This window comes from Saccostrea cucullata, unplaced genomic scaffold (genome assembly GCF_032062105.1).
Source record: "Saccostrea cucullata isolate Sc308-1 unplaced genomic scaffold, CSIRO_AGI_Scuc_v1 ctg13717, whole genome shotgun sequence".
Taxonomy (NCBI): Eukaryota; Metazoa; Mollusca; class Bivalvia; order Ostreida; family Ostreidae; genus Saccostrea; species Saccostrea cuccullata.
In genome coordinates, this window is record NW_026920110.1 from 1 (window position 1) to 16,863 (window position 16,863).

The window sequence follows — 16,863 nt, forward strand, 5'->3', positions numbered from 1 at the left end:
GAAGAGAAAGTGAAAAAAGCAGGGTAGGGGTTATTTGCGATGCCTTAGCAGGAACTGCATGCGATGAATTTTCCTGAGAGTCTGAAAAATTTTTGGACTTGAATTCTTCTTACTCTGTGCCAAGTTTCAGGTAAGTTGAGCTGGTGTAATTTTTTAAATCATTTTTTATAGTATAAAGGAATGTATAGCAAAATAATTGGTAGTCTGTGTCCTTTAGCCTTTCCAGATAACGCCATCTTTGCCAAGAACGATAACTCTAATCTATTGCAGAACTGTTCGGAGTCGGCCATGTTGACTTCATATGGCTCGGAGTAAGTAAGTATTTTTTGTTATTAATTATATAGAATAAGATAGGACCTTGACATAACAAAAATTGAGTAATGCTGGTAAGTTTTGAGTATATATCATCTTTTATACAGTGTTTTGTTCTTGGAAAATCGCGTAAAGCACGAATAATGGTATTTTATTATGTACACGGGCGTAATGAAAATATGAATAAATATTTTTTTTGGAGGATAATGATAGGGTACGCTCAAGTTTCACCCATTTTCGTAAGCGGTAGACATACTGCTACAATATGTACGATTACTGAAATTTTGGAAGCTATGGCTTTCTCTTGCTGATTTTTTAAAGATTAATGCCTCAGTAATGTGACACGGAAAATTGATATTATAATGGCAACACGAGGGCACACTCATAGTTTCCTTCAATAATTAATTGATATATGTAAATTTAAGATATTAAAATATATATTTACGAAAAATCAAGTTAGAGTTTAATTTATTCACTTACTATTATGCCTCCCAATAGTTTCAACCATTCTAATACTTGAGTTACTTCCCTTTCATCATAGTCTTTTTCAATATATCATAGGAAAAAAGTGATTTATATATCTTTTTTCAGACAAATTTCACCAGTTATATTCGGATGCTTTATGAGGTGTAAATAAACTTTCCTGGATAATCAAGGTAAATAGAATTTCATAAAATGTCATTGCTTCCATACAATTATTTGCAACAATTTATACTAAACATTTTTTTCTTCCAGATTTCAGTGATTACCAGCCAGAGACTGTGTGTAAATATTCTTTCGCTTGTTTGTTTATTCCTGTATATACCCCTTGTTGGAAAACTCAAGGGTAATTTCTTTACAATATTTAGATGAACACTTATAAAGTTTGCCACATATAAAATGTAAGAATTTATAACAATTCATTGAAATTATTAATGACATTTTTTTTTAAAAATGATAAATAATTAAATATATATTATGAATTTTATTTTCAGATTCATCTTTGGTTTTACTTCATTGAGGATTTTTCCTAAAGACATTGAAAAAAAAAAAAAGAAAAGAAAAAAGACAAAAAAAAAAGATTTATTCAGTTGAGCTTTTAAGGTATGTATTTATTAAATAATACAGAGGGATCACTTATTATGGCACTTGTCCATCTGTCAGTCTGAAATAAAAAATAATACCAATGCAGGCGACACTATCAGTATGAATTATATATGTGTGTGATGTGATGTTTGACGCTTATGTTTTTTTTTCAGAAAAGGTGAGCTTTGTTGTTCATTATAGCTGCCGGATGTGTTCAATGTTATTCTCAGAAGTAGTTTCTTGAATCGTACATTTATTTTTTGCTGAATTGTTTTTATTATTGATGGAAGACTGTGCTGCACAGCTGAGGAAGGGGTTCAATATATTTTTAACATACATGCAATCTAGAATCGTAAATATTAGACATGTAAGAGGGCATCATGATGGGAGAATGCCTTTGTGTAGTATTGTATCACTGTGAAATGCCAATTTGTACATGTTGTAGTCAAGTAAAATTCCTGAGAACTTGCAGATTTTTGGGCTATGAAAGTGACTTGATAATTTTCATAATGCCGCACATTATTCAAGTTGAAGTATTTTATTTTCATACCATACATAAGGATTTTAAAGCAAATGTCGAAACTGAATAAACTATTTATATACAAAGATACATAAGCATATTTTCTTACAAGGCATAATTATGATGAATTAAACTTAAAATGATATTTATTTTGAATTAAATTTTAATTTCATGTTGACACATATGCATGTTTTGATCTATATGAAATAAGACTATTTAAGCAACCTAAAACTTGATATAGTGTGCATGGTTTAATTCTTCATTAGAAATACTTATGTTATTTTTGTACCTTGGGCGTCAAATATTAAATGTGGTGCTGCACCGTGCAGTTTCTAAATATCAGAAATCACTTTTAAATCATATTAACCATAAACATGATTCTCTTGATATCAACAGAACAGCTATTGTTTACCTGTATATAAATTCTGCATTATGATAGACTGGAGCTTGATGAAATGAGCAATTGGCCATTATCAATTTCTTATGTTGCATGCATTGATATTACATAGTTATATACTAGTATTTGCTTGTTGCTCGTAGAAATCATGATATCCGTTTAGAGAACTTTTTATTCATGTGGATACATCACCAACACAGTCTTTGCTCTAATGCGAGGGAGCGGTCTCTATGTACTACATAGGATTCAGACCCGTGATGTAAGAATCAGCACCCACTTCCCGACTTGAGGCGTGTCGCTCTAACCATTGTGCCACACTGTGTGACCCATTATGAAAATTTGACATAATACTTTTACGTCATATGACTTCTAAATTTTATTGACTTGATAAAATGACTGATACACAAATAAGATTTTTGTAATCTCTCTGTTTATAGCTGTTTACTATTTGCCATATTTCTATCTTTAGTGGCCAACAATGGCCACTAAAGAGTAATAGTTCTGTCTTATTATATAAATAGTTATCTGCCCTTGATGCAAAATGGAATAAATAAAATAAAGTATTAAATGGATTATAATTTTGAATCAAAGAAGGCCCACATATCTTAAACTAACATAATTTAGATGTAGTCTTGCTTTTATGAAAAATTGTAACTTATTTAATTTTTCTCACTCTCAGACATAATTGCTTTTCAAGAACTTTTAAATTGTGGTTGTGATAGGACTGCCACTTAGAATTAGACCAGAGTGTGACCATTTTAAAATGATACAATTTTCCATCATTTTTTTTCTTTGTCATGTGTCTATTAGAATTTTAACTGAATGTCAGGTGCAAGGAAATGGACATGCAAGTGGTTTTTGGAACTTTTCTTAGCTCATGCTAAAAACAAAAACATTTATTAATGTACGGTACTGTACTAACTTGATCTATTTTAATTTCAGATATCCACTGAACAAATTATCTGAAAACTAAGGCTAATAGGAGAGGATGAAGAATACTTCTGTTAAAAGGTATGTTTTAACAGTGAGTAAGAACTTAATATAATTTATGTAGCTCTATTTTAGGAAATTAAGGACTAAAGCATAAGGTTTATGTTTTTATTTTCTATTGTTTTGTTAATCTCCCTGTGTAATGTTAAGCTCTCTATTTAGTATTTATCATCATGATCATAGTCAGTGTGTTGTGGGGGGGGAGGGGGTTTACATGTAAGCTGCTTTCCTCTACTTTTTAAGTTTTATATGATATATGTTTCCTTGAAATAAACAGATGTTAACATTTTCTTAGAAACAGGGACCAACCTAGACCCAAAATTTAGGGAGACTTCACTTCTCCCTCAGAGAAATTTTGGGAGAAGTTTTGAAATTTAGGGAGACTTCTGAGCGCGCGCGGCGCTTACTGATCATTATAAATCTTTACAATTTTAAAATTTTAAAAATGGAACTATTTCATTGTTAAAAACTTAACATACATTTCAATATTTTTTTTCTGTATGGACATCCTAGTAAATATAATATAAAAGAGAGAAAAAAGATCTGAATTTTTTTTCCAATTACAAGGTACATCTAGCAAAAAAAAATAAATAAATAAAATAAAAGGAAAGAAAAACAAAACAAAGATTTTTTTTTCATTTCTTGCATAATATGCAACTTCAAATTCTATCTTTTTATTTTAAATTTTTATGCTCATTGCATAGTCCTAATTCTGTTATTTTCTCTTCAAAATTTGTTTTCATTTTTTTTTCCTGAAAAAGTTTTGATGTATTACGTACTGCATGCTGATTGAACTCGGTAGTCGGTATATCAGACGTGTAATTTCTTAAACGGTCAATAACTCCACAAATTAACAGTAAAATATGTCTGTATTCACAGCATGAATTAATTATTTGGCAATAAAAAGATCTAAAATCATCTTCAACATCTTTGGCATGACATCGATAGCTGACCAGCTGTGTTGCGTCTGGTTGTACATACTTTGTAACAATTGGACCTTTTCATAACCAGAAGTGTAAAATCTAGAGGAGTTCCGACAGAGTATTCGATGCATTGGTCATTAGCAGTGAAACAGGTGCAAGTGTCCAGTTGTTTGGATTATTTCAGCAGTAATAAAACAAGATTTATCAACTACTGACGATTCTTCCATGTTTCTTAATAGATTTTTAATGATTTTTAATAAAAGGGTTGCAAATGTTAAGGCGACTTAAACTTCGCTTTCAAGATAAAGTACGGCGAAGTTTGGAGCCCAAAAGCGACTATTTCGCCTCAGTCGCCCCCTAGGTTGGTCCTTGTAGAAAGTCTCATTTTGCGAGCTACCTACTTAAATTGTATGATTTATTTAAGATAAGTATTATCAACTTTTTCAGCTTCTCTGCAACCGCTCAACCAATTTCAACCAATTTTGGTAAAGGGGAACAAAATTTATAAATTTTATCCCCCCCCCCCCCCCGCGGGCCTGAGGGGGGGGGGGCAAAACCACTAAAATTAATGCAATCTTTGAAAATCCCCTTCTTCTTTTCCCCTCCTGAACATCAGCAAGTCAAACTGTTGGTATGATTGTAATCGGCATTGAGTCCTCTACCATAATTATGAAATTAATGACCCCAGGGTCAGGGATTCTGGTATTAGGGTGGGTCTTATAGTTCTTTGGAATTAATCAAACCATTTAAGATGAAATAAAACCTATGAAAACATTAAGTAAATTTTGAAATGTGTGGCCCCAGGGTTAGTGGTTCCTGTGGGAAGGGGTACACAACTGGTGGTTATAAAATGGAATTGCATTGTATCTTTATTACTCTGATCTACCTTTGGGTATTAAGTAACCAAAGTAAGCATGTTAACTAAGACTTAGTGTATAATTATGATAAACAAAGGTGCGTCTTTCAAAATTGTGAATTTCATGGCTTTTTGTTTAAATTACGAACAAAATACAATTGAGTGGAAGTTGTTAGGCCTAGAAAAAAAAATATATTTGTTTCCCCTTTCAGGCTGAAAAAATATAGGTAGATAGGTAGGTAATTATTTTTTTTTGAAACATTTTTTTTTGGCTTCTTGAATCAAAAAGTGTATAGAAGTAACATTAATGACAAAAGAAATGGTGTTTTCAAGCATTTCTGTGACTTAAAAGAAAGGTAAGGCCATCCTTAAAAAATTGTTTGTTTGGAATTGCCGCCTGGAGGGTTTCAGACACAGGAGGGAGGGAGGGAAATTATTATTTTTTTTAATTGAAGATAAATTTTAAATTTTTGATGAAAATCTAAAAACAAAAATACCGAATTTTACACAGATCTGACACCATATTTCAGTGTTTTGTATGGTGCTTGTAATACATGTAATGGGTAAAAAAAAATGATTAAAAAAAAATAATCTTCCTACTTTTGGTCAATAAAATTATTTCAGGAGGGGGGCATTTCAATGAGGCGGGAGGCAATTCCAAACAAACCATAATTTTATTTTGGCTTAACTCAAACTTCTTTCTGTCTTGAACATGTTGAAAAGCTTGCAAAGTTGGAGACTATAATTCCCTGGGTGAAATCTTGCACTTCATGAGACAAAAGCATAAAAAAAAATTTAGGGTCAGCACTATATATTAGGGTTGGTTAGGATCAAACATATTTTTTTTTCTAGGATTTACATGATACTCAGGTGACCTATAAGGTCTGTGGGCCTCTAGTTGTTATTCAAATATCATGAATCATGGCCTAAGGGTCTAGGTTAGGGGTACAAAAAATATTTTAATGAACAAGTAAAATGAAGAAAAAAATCCTTAATTTACTCTGAAGATCTTATCAGAAACAAATCTATACATACATATTCAGAACATTTAAATACATTCAAGTTTGTTTATTTCATTATCCCTTGTCAAGTGTTTAAAAGAGGCAACTTTAATAAACTAATGAGATTTTACACTTGATAAATTTTAAGATTTTATTTTGAATCATTCTGATCAAAAATGCTGAAAATCTGAAATTAATCAAACAAAGGCTTGTGTTAGAACAGTTTTAGGAACTTTCAGTTTGCCAATCTTATTAAAATTAAATGTTAGATCTGCGCTCATATTGGCTAAAATATAATGGCATTCAAGGCCGTAACTAGGCTAAAATTTATAGTGAGGCAGGGATTTGAGGCAATGCAAGCTCCATGCAAGTTTGTTTAGGGTGGAGTACTGAACTACTGATGGTGGTCCTAGGGGGGGGGGTGGCTCGAAACCAAGTTTTAGTACATTAAGGACAGACGAGACCTTCCTAGATAATATATAATTTTTTCCAATATTTTGTCATTGAAGTATTGCTACTTTAACATGTTTACTCACAAAAAATCAAAGAACCTTACCATGCATTTGTGCGAGATACCAGAGAATGGCATTTCTTACATAATCCTTTAGGAAAAAAACTACGTTAGCCAAAATCAAATTTTTAGTGTTTCAATTTTTAAAAACAATTAGAAATCGGTTTAGAAATCAGAAAGTAATTAAAATTTTTATATTATTCATACATTATGAAGATCGACATACAAAACAGAAATTTGGGGAACGTATCGTCTGACCTTAAGGTAGGATTCTTCTCACATTATTTTGTGTTTTTTAAAAATCAATGAAAATTTCACAGAATCAAGAGGAAAATATCACTAAGTGATGGTATCAGTGAGATTAAATTTGACCGTTTAATATTAGAGGCAAGGTCATTACCTTTTTCCTGGACATTAAGAAGAAAAAATTACTGTTTCTAATCATGCGATCCCTATTTGTAATTCAAAAGATTGAATTTTTTTCTTTTTGCACAAAAAGATACTACCATATAGGGCCTATAAGATAATAATAACTTAAATAAACTGGATATTTGCTAATCCGAATTTCCTGTACTTTTCTGAATTCTTTTAGGATTTATTAGTTATTTTATATGCTTCATATATTTAAATTTTTTCAATTTTCACATATAGTAAAGCTGGAACATAAAGGTACAAAATGATACAAAAACTAAAAGTTTTGATCGTAAACTAAGAGAGAAAAACCACTTTTTTACTGATTTTTGGCTCAAAAAGTTTTAGTATGTGTGAAAAATCTTATTTATTGGATATATTTTGCAACTTTAGTCCCTTATAATTAATTTAACTTACATTTGAAAATTTCGTCTAGTCTTAAATTGCGTAAAAATTATAACTAAATTCAATGTTCTATAATAATTTTGAGAGGCAGAAAAGAAGATATTTTTATACGCCACCATTCCGCCAAAAATATAGTCCCTGCTAGTTTTCAAACGCAGTTTGCCATTTCTATTTAAAGTTGTATAATTGTGATGAGGAAAGAAAAATATGGTCTTTTAAATCTCGTACATCTAAATATATAAAACATATCAGCAAATGAACTTTGAATATTCCGTCTAGTCAGAAACCAGAGAAGAATCCTACCTTAAAGAAAATCTTTCTCGAAAGTTTTCTCGTTTTGAACAAATGAACTATCTGGTAATCAATTTACAAAAATTTAAATAAAAGTTGAAAGTTTTGATTTAGTATAAAGAAGCACATAATTAATTGAAGTTCAAAGTAAGATTTTTTCACTTTACAGAATATTTTTAGTGAGGCATTTGCCTCACTTGCCTCAATGGTTGTTACGGCCTTGGCATCCTGTAGAGTGTCACGTCAGACATTAAATTCTATTAACCAATCAAATACTCGAATGCAAAAATTATTGTATTTAATTTATTGGAATGAATAAGTCAAGAATCTGAGTTGTTCTGTATTTGACATTTGACGTGACCTTCTATGGATGCTGTTAGATGTTGTGTAGCGAGTATGCAAGAGGATCTAACATGTTGTTTTATTTAGATTGGAATTTTATTAAGGTATATTTTTATATATTTTCAATAGGTTGAAGTAACTGACGAGCAGGTCAATCCAACTTGAACTTGAAGTGCAAGTGGGTCTTAAAAAATGTGGACCACTCAAGGACTTTTCTGTTGGTTGATTGTGGACTACAAACTGAATATTTAACAAAGAAATCCACTTTGGTGCTTATTGGCTACTAATGATGTGAACTTGTGCATTTATTATACCAAGTACTTTTACATTTCCTTGATGATACTAGATTTGCATATACCGAATTCAGGTTTAGTTGATTGATTGCAGTTCTAAGTTCCTCTTGCAGGATTATATCTCTCATGTATGAGACATCATTAAATGCAGACATTTTCTCTGTCCTCCTGTTGTGACATGAGAGCTCGGACTTAGTTGTAAAAATGAATAATGTGAGAGAAAATAAATGGCCAAGCCAATGTATGTAAATGTTGATAATAACATTAAATATTCTTTGATAACTAGTGTGAGTGTGTTTTGTTTTTTCCAATATGAAAATTCAGGGGGAAAATGAGTTTTGGTTGAAAAGCTGGGCTAAATTGTATAATTTATAGTACAGTTTCTGTCGCGGAAACCTATGGTACAGCATATGTATTTCAACCGTATAGGCATACTGAAACCTTGCGGAAACCTCACGTTTCAGCAAGTTTCAGTTGCGGAAACCTATGGTACACCATATGTATTCCAACTGTATACGCATACTGAAACCTTGCGGAAACCTCAAGTTTCAGCAAGTTTCAGTTGCGGAAACCTATGGTACACCATATGTATTTCAATCATATACGCATACTGAAACCTTGCGTATACCTCAAGTTTCAGCAAGTTTCAGTTGCGGAAACTATTTGGATTCGTGGACACCTTTGGTTTCCGCAGTGCGGAAACTTGATGAAACTTGAAGTTTCCGCATTGAAACTTTGCGGAAACTATTAGTAACCTTAAGTTTCTGCAGAGTTTCAGTAGAGTTTCAGCCATGCGGAAACTGTATTTTTCATCCAGTGGATTTCTCCTTTTTATTGACATTTTCAGTATACTCACCACTTATGAGTTTAATTCACCACATGAGACCCCTACTGTTAATCATACAGTCTATACTCACCACTTATGAGATTAATTCCCCCTATGACAATCCCATTGTTAATCATACAGTCTACTCACAACTTATGAGATTAATTCCCCCGGACAACCCCACTGTTAATCATACAGTCTATACTCACCACTTATGAGTTTAACTCCCCCCATGAGACCCCCACCGTTAATCATACATTCTACTCACCACTTATGAGATTAATTCCCCCTATAAGGCCCCACTGTTAATCATACAGTCTACTCATCACTTATGAGATTAATTTCCCCTATGACACCCCCACTGTTAATCATACAGTCTACTCATCACTTATGAGATTAATTTCCCCTATGAGGTCCCCACTGTTAATCATACAGTCTACTCATCACTTATGAGATTAATTTCCCCTATGGGGCCCCACTGTTAATCATACAGACTACTCATCACTTATGAGATTAATTTCCCCTATGGGGCCCCACTGTTAATCATACAGTCTACTCATCACTTATGAGATTAATCCCCCCTATGAGGTCCCCACTGCTGATCATACAGTCTACTCACCACTTATGAGGTTGATTTCCCCCATGAGGTCCTCGCTATTTATAGAACAGCTGAGGTCAAGGTTGGCTGGGGCCAGTACCATGCCCCCATTCTCAGTGAGGGTGAGCTGTAACAGGGAGACACATATCCCATCAGCACTGCTGTTATCAGTGGAAACCGCCCGAATATTACCGTCTACACCAAGACCTGTGAATTATACAAAGACGTTCCATGGGTATAAATATTTTTTACCTTGACCTTAAAGTTTGATCAGCATGCAAAATATTAATGTAAACTAAAGATTATTTAGGATTAAGACACTCAATTTTATCTTTGCTTGAACTGTTACAATGGTTACTATATTAATGATATCAAGTTTTATGGTTAAGAACAAATTAATTAGGTTTACTGAACATGCTTAGGTTATTACAATAGTGATGTTTTCCCTCTAATCTTAATTATTTGGTATTCATACCTTCAAGAACCTCTACTAACATAACTAAGCTGTAACCTTTTTCATTACATAAGGAAACAATTATTTAAATGTTTGTGTGATTTAAAAGTCAATTCTAACTTGTACATTTTAAACATTGTTAAACATTACCTTTTACAGAAGGTTTTTATCAATTTCTTCCTGTTTCTGAATATCCTGCTTATTAAATGCTAGATAAACTGTGTATGTATATATTATATTTAATTAATGCTAGATACACTGTGTATGTATATATTATATTTAATTAATGCTAGATACACTGTGTATGTATATATTATATTTAATTAATGCTAGATACACTATGTATGTATATTTTATTCTTAATTAAATGCTAGAGACACTGTGTATGTATATATTATATTTAATTAATGCTAGATACACTGTGTATGTATATATATAATTAATTAAATACTAGAGACAATTCATGGTGTATAGTATGTAAGACGCAGTTATGATAAGGCTGTCCAAAGGCTTAAAATGTCTTAAAAATATACATTTTATTTTGAGCTTGATTTTAATTTCAATATGTGATCCTTGTTTGAAATTGCAGTCAACTTGAGATAACAATTTAATCAAGTATTATAATAAAGCATTTCTGAGATGTCAGATGACTGTGTTGATCACATGACAGACATTTTTGACATTCTTAAATGTTGCACAAAAATCGCTTCGGCACAAGTGCAAAACAAAAATATTGTGCAAAGTTTGTGACATAGATCAATTCATCGTTATCCCTGGTACCGGTACATAAAAAGTGCTGTGGGCAGGTTTCATTTTTACTTCTTAAGAAGAAGGATATGGAAATAACGAACAGTAATCAATCTCAACGTCCATTAAACAAATATACAAAATAAGAGCAGAGCAAACACGGACCTCCTAAACATCAGAGGTGGGATCAGGTGCCATGGAGGAGTGAGCATCCCTACCGGTCACACCCGCCGTGTGCTCGTTGTCATAATCAGGAAATAACGGAAAAAATCCGTGGTCAATTCAGTGTATAAATAATGGACTAACAATTGGTATGAAAAACGTCAGTCAGCATTTCATTCAATGATAAATTGTATTTGCTGACAAGGTCATTGTATCGACCATAGAATTTACGAAATGATGACTTTAAACGAGACTGTTGATATTCTTGTTTCATCAACTTGCTTGTCAATAATTTACCTCGTTTAAGAAATTGTTAATACGTAGACCATGCTCTTGCGTATCGAATCAACTGAGATATAAATACTCCGTATGCAGGTGATGAAGGTATATTGCTGCATAAGTAAGGGAAGTTGACGATAGAAAAATTAAAGTCATCACGTTTATCATATAGCTTGGTTGTTAGATTACCATTTGTGTCTTTTTCAAGTAAAATATCCAAGTATGAAGCAGAAGTGTCGGACTCTGTGGTATCTTTTATCTCAAGCTCACCAGGATATATTGTGTCGACGTAGGAATGGAAATTATCATTATTAATTGACAATACGTCGTCGATATATCTAAATGTCGAGTTGAAGGCCACAGCAAGTGTTTTTTTCTTTTCACGTAAAAGATTTTGCATAAATTCTGCTTCATATGAATATAAAAATAAGTCTGCTAATAACGGAGCGCAATTTGTACCCATGGAAATTCCAATAGATTGTTGGAATACCTGGTCTCCAAAAAACCACATAGTTATTGTCAATCAGAAACTCAAGCATCTTCTTGATGTCAACTTCAGAGTACTTATGTGTGCAATCAGAATCTGTTTTAACAAAATAATTTTTCAAATGACCAATGACGAGGTAAGTAAACTTACGAGTTCCATTTTTGTTGAAAAAGCAGCTGTCAATTATATCAAAAAGCCTGGATTTTAATTTGTCGTGCGGAATTGTTGTGTATAAAGTTGAAAAGTCGTAAGTTTTTATGCTGTTGATTTTTGTAAAGTCTTGTGATTTCAAATTGTCCAAAAGTTCTTTAGAATTTTTAAGTATCCACATCTGATTCACACCACTTCTTGAATATATAGTTGTACAGTACTCTTGAAGTTTTTCCTTCACTACTGTCAATATTTTAGTGAGAAGTAACGAAAGAAAATATTTTACGATAAATTAAAATTACCAACGTAAAGAGGGGTATTTTCCACACTTTATCGCGATTTATACAAAAACGGATAAACTACATACGATCCCCCAGCAAAATTCAGTTAGAAGACATAATTCCCTTTTAGATTCACGCAGATCATTTTCAATTTATCCTTGTCTTTCACTTGTACCAGTCCAATATAAACACGATTCATAATTTCTAACTCTGTCTACGGAAGTGTAAGGGGAGCGTTTCAATTCAAACATAATCTTTTATAATCTTTTGCTATTGCTTGAATATATGCATATCGGACAAGCAAAAGGAATAGAGACATTTAAATATCCAATGTTAAACACACAAGCTTAAAAAACAACCCTTACTCTTAAATTAAACACAAATCCCCATAATAAATCTACATGCCGTGTAATAATTATGACACTTTCCCCGTCAGCTCAAGTATGCAGTGACTTGACGTCATATTCTATTATGACGTCATATCTAGGTAGTTCAGAGAAGTAACTACAGTTTAAACAGTTTGATATTTTACGGGCAGCCTTATCCTAGCTGCGGACCGCGGAACATTAACTGACAAGATTGGAAATATGCAGCTTACATGAAAGTCATTCTACTGTTATACAATTTTAAAAAATTCAATAATACTAGACAATGAAATGGGTGGGTACAATTCGATGCGGGCGGACGAGAAAAAATTGGATTGAAATTCTAGTTTAAAGTTCATTTTCATAAAATAAAGAAATAAAGAAAAAAAATTGTTATCATGGTTATTGTGGAAATATTTCTATTACCATTATCATTATCAATATTATTATTATGCGATTTGAATCATTTGGTTCAATTATTTTTCAAGTCAGGTAACTACTTTAAGCTTGTCATTATGTTGCTGTTTCTTAAATTAAAAAATATAAATAAATAGATTTTTTGTTAAATATAATTATTAAATCATAAGTTTTTATTCTACTTTACCCATATCGAAAAAAAATATAAAAATAATACAAGAGAATAATACAAAAATAATACAAAAAAGTATATTTTTAATGACCAAATTTGGAACCCTCAAAATCTTGGTTCCAAATTAGGTCTAAAATAATAGACCAGTCACAAAAAAGGATATTTTTAATATATTTTATTTTTTAGAAATAATACAAAAATGATAGAATTGATTGGTTATATTGTATTATTTTTGTACTTCTGTATTATTTATGTATTTTTCTTTCCAAGTATGAAAATAATACAGTGGTCAAAAAAGTATGAAAATAATATAAAGTGTATTATTTTTGTATTTATACCTGAGAAGAATTAAAACTACAGAAAAGTACAAAAATAATACAGTGGTCAAAAAAGTATGAAAATAATATAAAGTGTATTATTTTTGTATTTTTACCTGAGAAGAATAAAAAATACAGAAAAAATACAAATGTATTATTTCTGTACCAGTATATCATTTTTGTATTTTTTATCTGGAAAGAATTAAAAATACAGAAAAGGTAGATTATTTTTGTATTAGTGTATTATTTTTGTATTTTTTATCTTGAAAAAAAAAATATAAATGTATTATTTTTGTGTCAGTATATCATTTTTGTATCAATAATATATTTTTAATGTATTTTTCATCTTTAAGAATTGTTATTCAAAAATACCATAAAAATAAAAAATTAATAGACAAAAAGTATATTTAAAAGCTTGAAATAATACAAAAAAATATCAAATTAAGTTTGAAAAATCTTAATTCATGGATGAATTAAATTTTAACATTAAAAATCTCAATGTTGATGAAGTTTCTGAAAGCAGGTAAAGATAAGAAATTCTTTAACCCAGTAAAAAAAATCTATGAGAATAAAACCTTGAGCTAGTCATCTAATAGGTACAAATCACTAAAAGTAAATAATATGGCTTTAGAGTGCTGAATTAGCTACTTATAGTATAATGAACTTGATTTTTTTTGTCTTACATACAGTATTCACTCTTCTTATCCTCATTTTAAATTCCTAATTCATGTTTTACCAATCTTATTGTCTGTGTTCTACTTTGTACATTGTACATTTGTCATGAAAATTGAGATTTAAAGTCTAGATCTTCTTTCTGCTTTGGTGTTTCTTTTGCACAGCATTTTACTTTGTTGCAGAGGTACATCTCCAGTTTTCTCATTCAATCATCCTGCTTGGTCGCAGTTACACACCTCTAGTGCTTCAAGGGGGGGGGGTATTCATCTTTAACTAATCAGCTTTTCTTCAACCGATCTGCCGAGTGACTAAAACTGTAAAAGTATTAATACTGTTAAATGTTTTGAAGAACAGAGAGACAAATATAGAACATTTAAAAAATGAACATTACCCCCCACCCCCTCCCCGCCCATATTGCCTAATTGGGGTTGCATTTGATTTGGATATCGGGTTAAGTAAAATACTTAGTATAATTCATATAAAAAATATTAATTTATCCAACAACTGTTTAGTGAAAGAAATCTTTCTTACTTACCCCCCCCCCCCAATTCTGGATCATCCCTACTAAAGTAAAGCAGTTTCGAGTTTAAACAGATGCCTTTATTTATTATAAAGAGACAGAAAATTCTTATCTGCATGTTCATAATAGAAATAAATTTCAAGTATACTAAACTATAGATCCATGAAGCTTATTGCAATTCTCCCCCCCCCCCCTTTCAAAATTAAAATGATTTTATCTGTTATTAGTCCATTTTCATGGCATGTGTGAAATTAATTTTGAAGTAGTTTTAGTCTATCTGAATAATTTCACTTGCCATTGAAAGTCCTTCATACAATTCGATCTTGAAGTTGAAACTAGCATATAACAAAACCATCTTTCATAATAAGACCAATATATCCTCATTTATTTTGACCTACTATAATTTAATTATTAAAGCTTATACCTTTATTAATCTACATTGCACTTTGAAAAAAATAATAAAACTACCGTGATGTTTTGTAGTCTTACCGCATGTGGTGTTGTTTACACCAGGAAAGCCGGGACATTGTGCTTGAAAAACGCCAACCTCCTTCTGTTTTCGCTTTTTTCTAATCCATCCTTACATGCTGAAGTTAAGCATCTATTTTTCAATCCATTTTACCGGCGAATATTCACTAATTTATTCAAAACATCAACAACTCTCTTAGCATGGCTCGTCAATTTATTTTTCAAAATGGCGTGGGTAAATTTCCGTTAGCCAATCGGTAAGCTAAGAAAAAATTTAAATTCTGACCAATCAAATTGTTCGATATTTACGAAGATTTCCGATTTCCAAATAGAAAATATTTTAAACAGTTCAAAGGGTGTATTTAAGGAGTCTAAAAATAGTACAGAATCCTTTTAACAAACCCAAGATCATTATAGGAATAATTATTAGGAATCATTTCTTCATATCATACCATTTTTGTTCCTACGGAATTTTCCGAATACAAACAGAGAGATTTCCGGTCGGCCATATTGTTTATTTGTTTGTTTTTTTTTCTTTTCAGAATTATTCAAGTTGACCTGTGAAATAGACCATAAAGTTCAAGAATTAGGATCATATAACGCGGGGAATATACAAACATGTTTGCAGCTTTACAGTCGCGGTGAAATAGAAATCGTCAGTTATAAGACGACTTTCACATTTACAAAAGTTATTCCCATTTGCGGGGTCAATCCGGGGTCAACTGGCGTAAGACGCTGTTTTCCCTCTATAACCTTACCACCTTTATCGGTCAGTATCCTAGAAATAAAATCTATATGAATATGCTCATTATGTTTTTCATGTTGCCCCACACTCTGGCAATACAGGTATAGATCGAAATTGTCATATAACGTTTGAATTTTAAAAATATTAACAGGTAACTTACAAAGGACAAAGAAGGAAAAATGAGCGTTACGCCGACAACGGGAGATAACTCTTAGGAATGTGAAATTCGTCTACACAGAGACGTATAATAGGGTATCACACCGGTAATTGACCAATCCTTTAAATTTTATCAGCAGTTTTTGTACACCCACCCACCTCAAAGAATCATGGAGGATGTCCTGAATCTGGTCTCTGTGATGCATTTTGTCACATAGAAAAGTGTTCAAACTCATAAAAATGTTTGAAATTTTTATTTTGAAATCAAAAAGTTTATTTTTTATGTAAATTTGTTGAAACAAAAAGATATAATCTTGCATAAATCATGGAAATTCATTAAACACCTTTGGAATTCCTGAGTAAATCCATGAAAAGAGAATAATTATGCATGTTAAATTGAAATTTCATGGCTAATTTGTGTCTTAAGAGAAAGCCAGTTACATAAATCACAACAATAAATTACATCTGAATTGTTGTCTCCAGTTTCTTATCATCAAAGCCAGTTTAATGGAGTGTTGGAGCTGTGAAGAACCTCCCTAGATGCTGATATGATTTTGACTGCCCTGAGTTACAGCATTTAGATAATCTTTTGCACAGCAGCTTGTAGACAAATACCCAGGCTTTATTTGGAACATAAATTGACCAGATACAGTTTTCATTATCAACCCAGTATTTAACAATTTCTGTATTTTTGTTCATTCTTTGAAGGGGAAAATGTAACTTTGTT

The 16,863-nt window shown here is 31.6% G+C and overlaps 2 long non-coding RNA genes across 2 annotated transcripts; both read left to right on the forward strand.

Annotated features, from left to right (window-relative positions):
* The first annotated feature begins 48 nt into the window (after positions 1-48).
* LOC134243493 (uncharacterized) lies at positions 49-1,416 on the forward strand. Its single transcript, XR_009987039.1, has 5 exons — positions 49-130; positions 218-315; positions 904-968; positions 1,048-1,138; positions 1,287-1,416. It is a non-coding gene; the product is annotated as an uncharacterized LOC134243493 (long non-coding RNA).
* Positions 1,417-3,155: 1,739 nt separating this feature from the next.
* Positions 3,156-8,605, forward strand: LOC134243501 (uncharacterized). Its single transcript, XR_009987046.1, has 2 exons — positions 3,156-3,305; positions 8,154-8,605. It is a non-coding gene; the product is annotated as an uncharacterized LOC134243501 (long non-coding RNA).
* Positions 8,606-16,863: the final 8,258 nt, after the last annotated feature.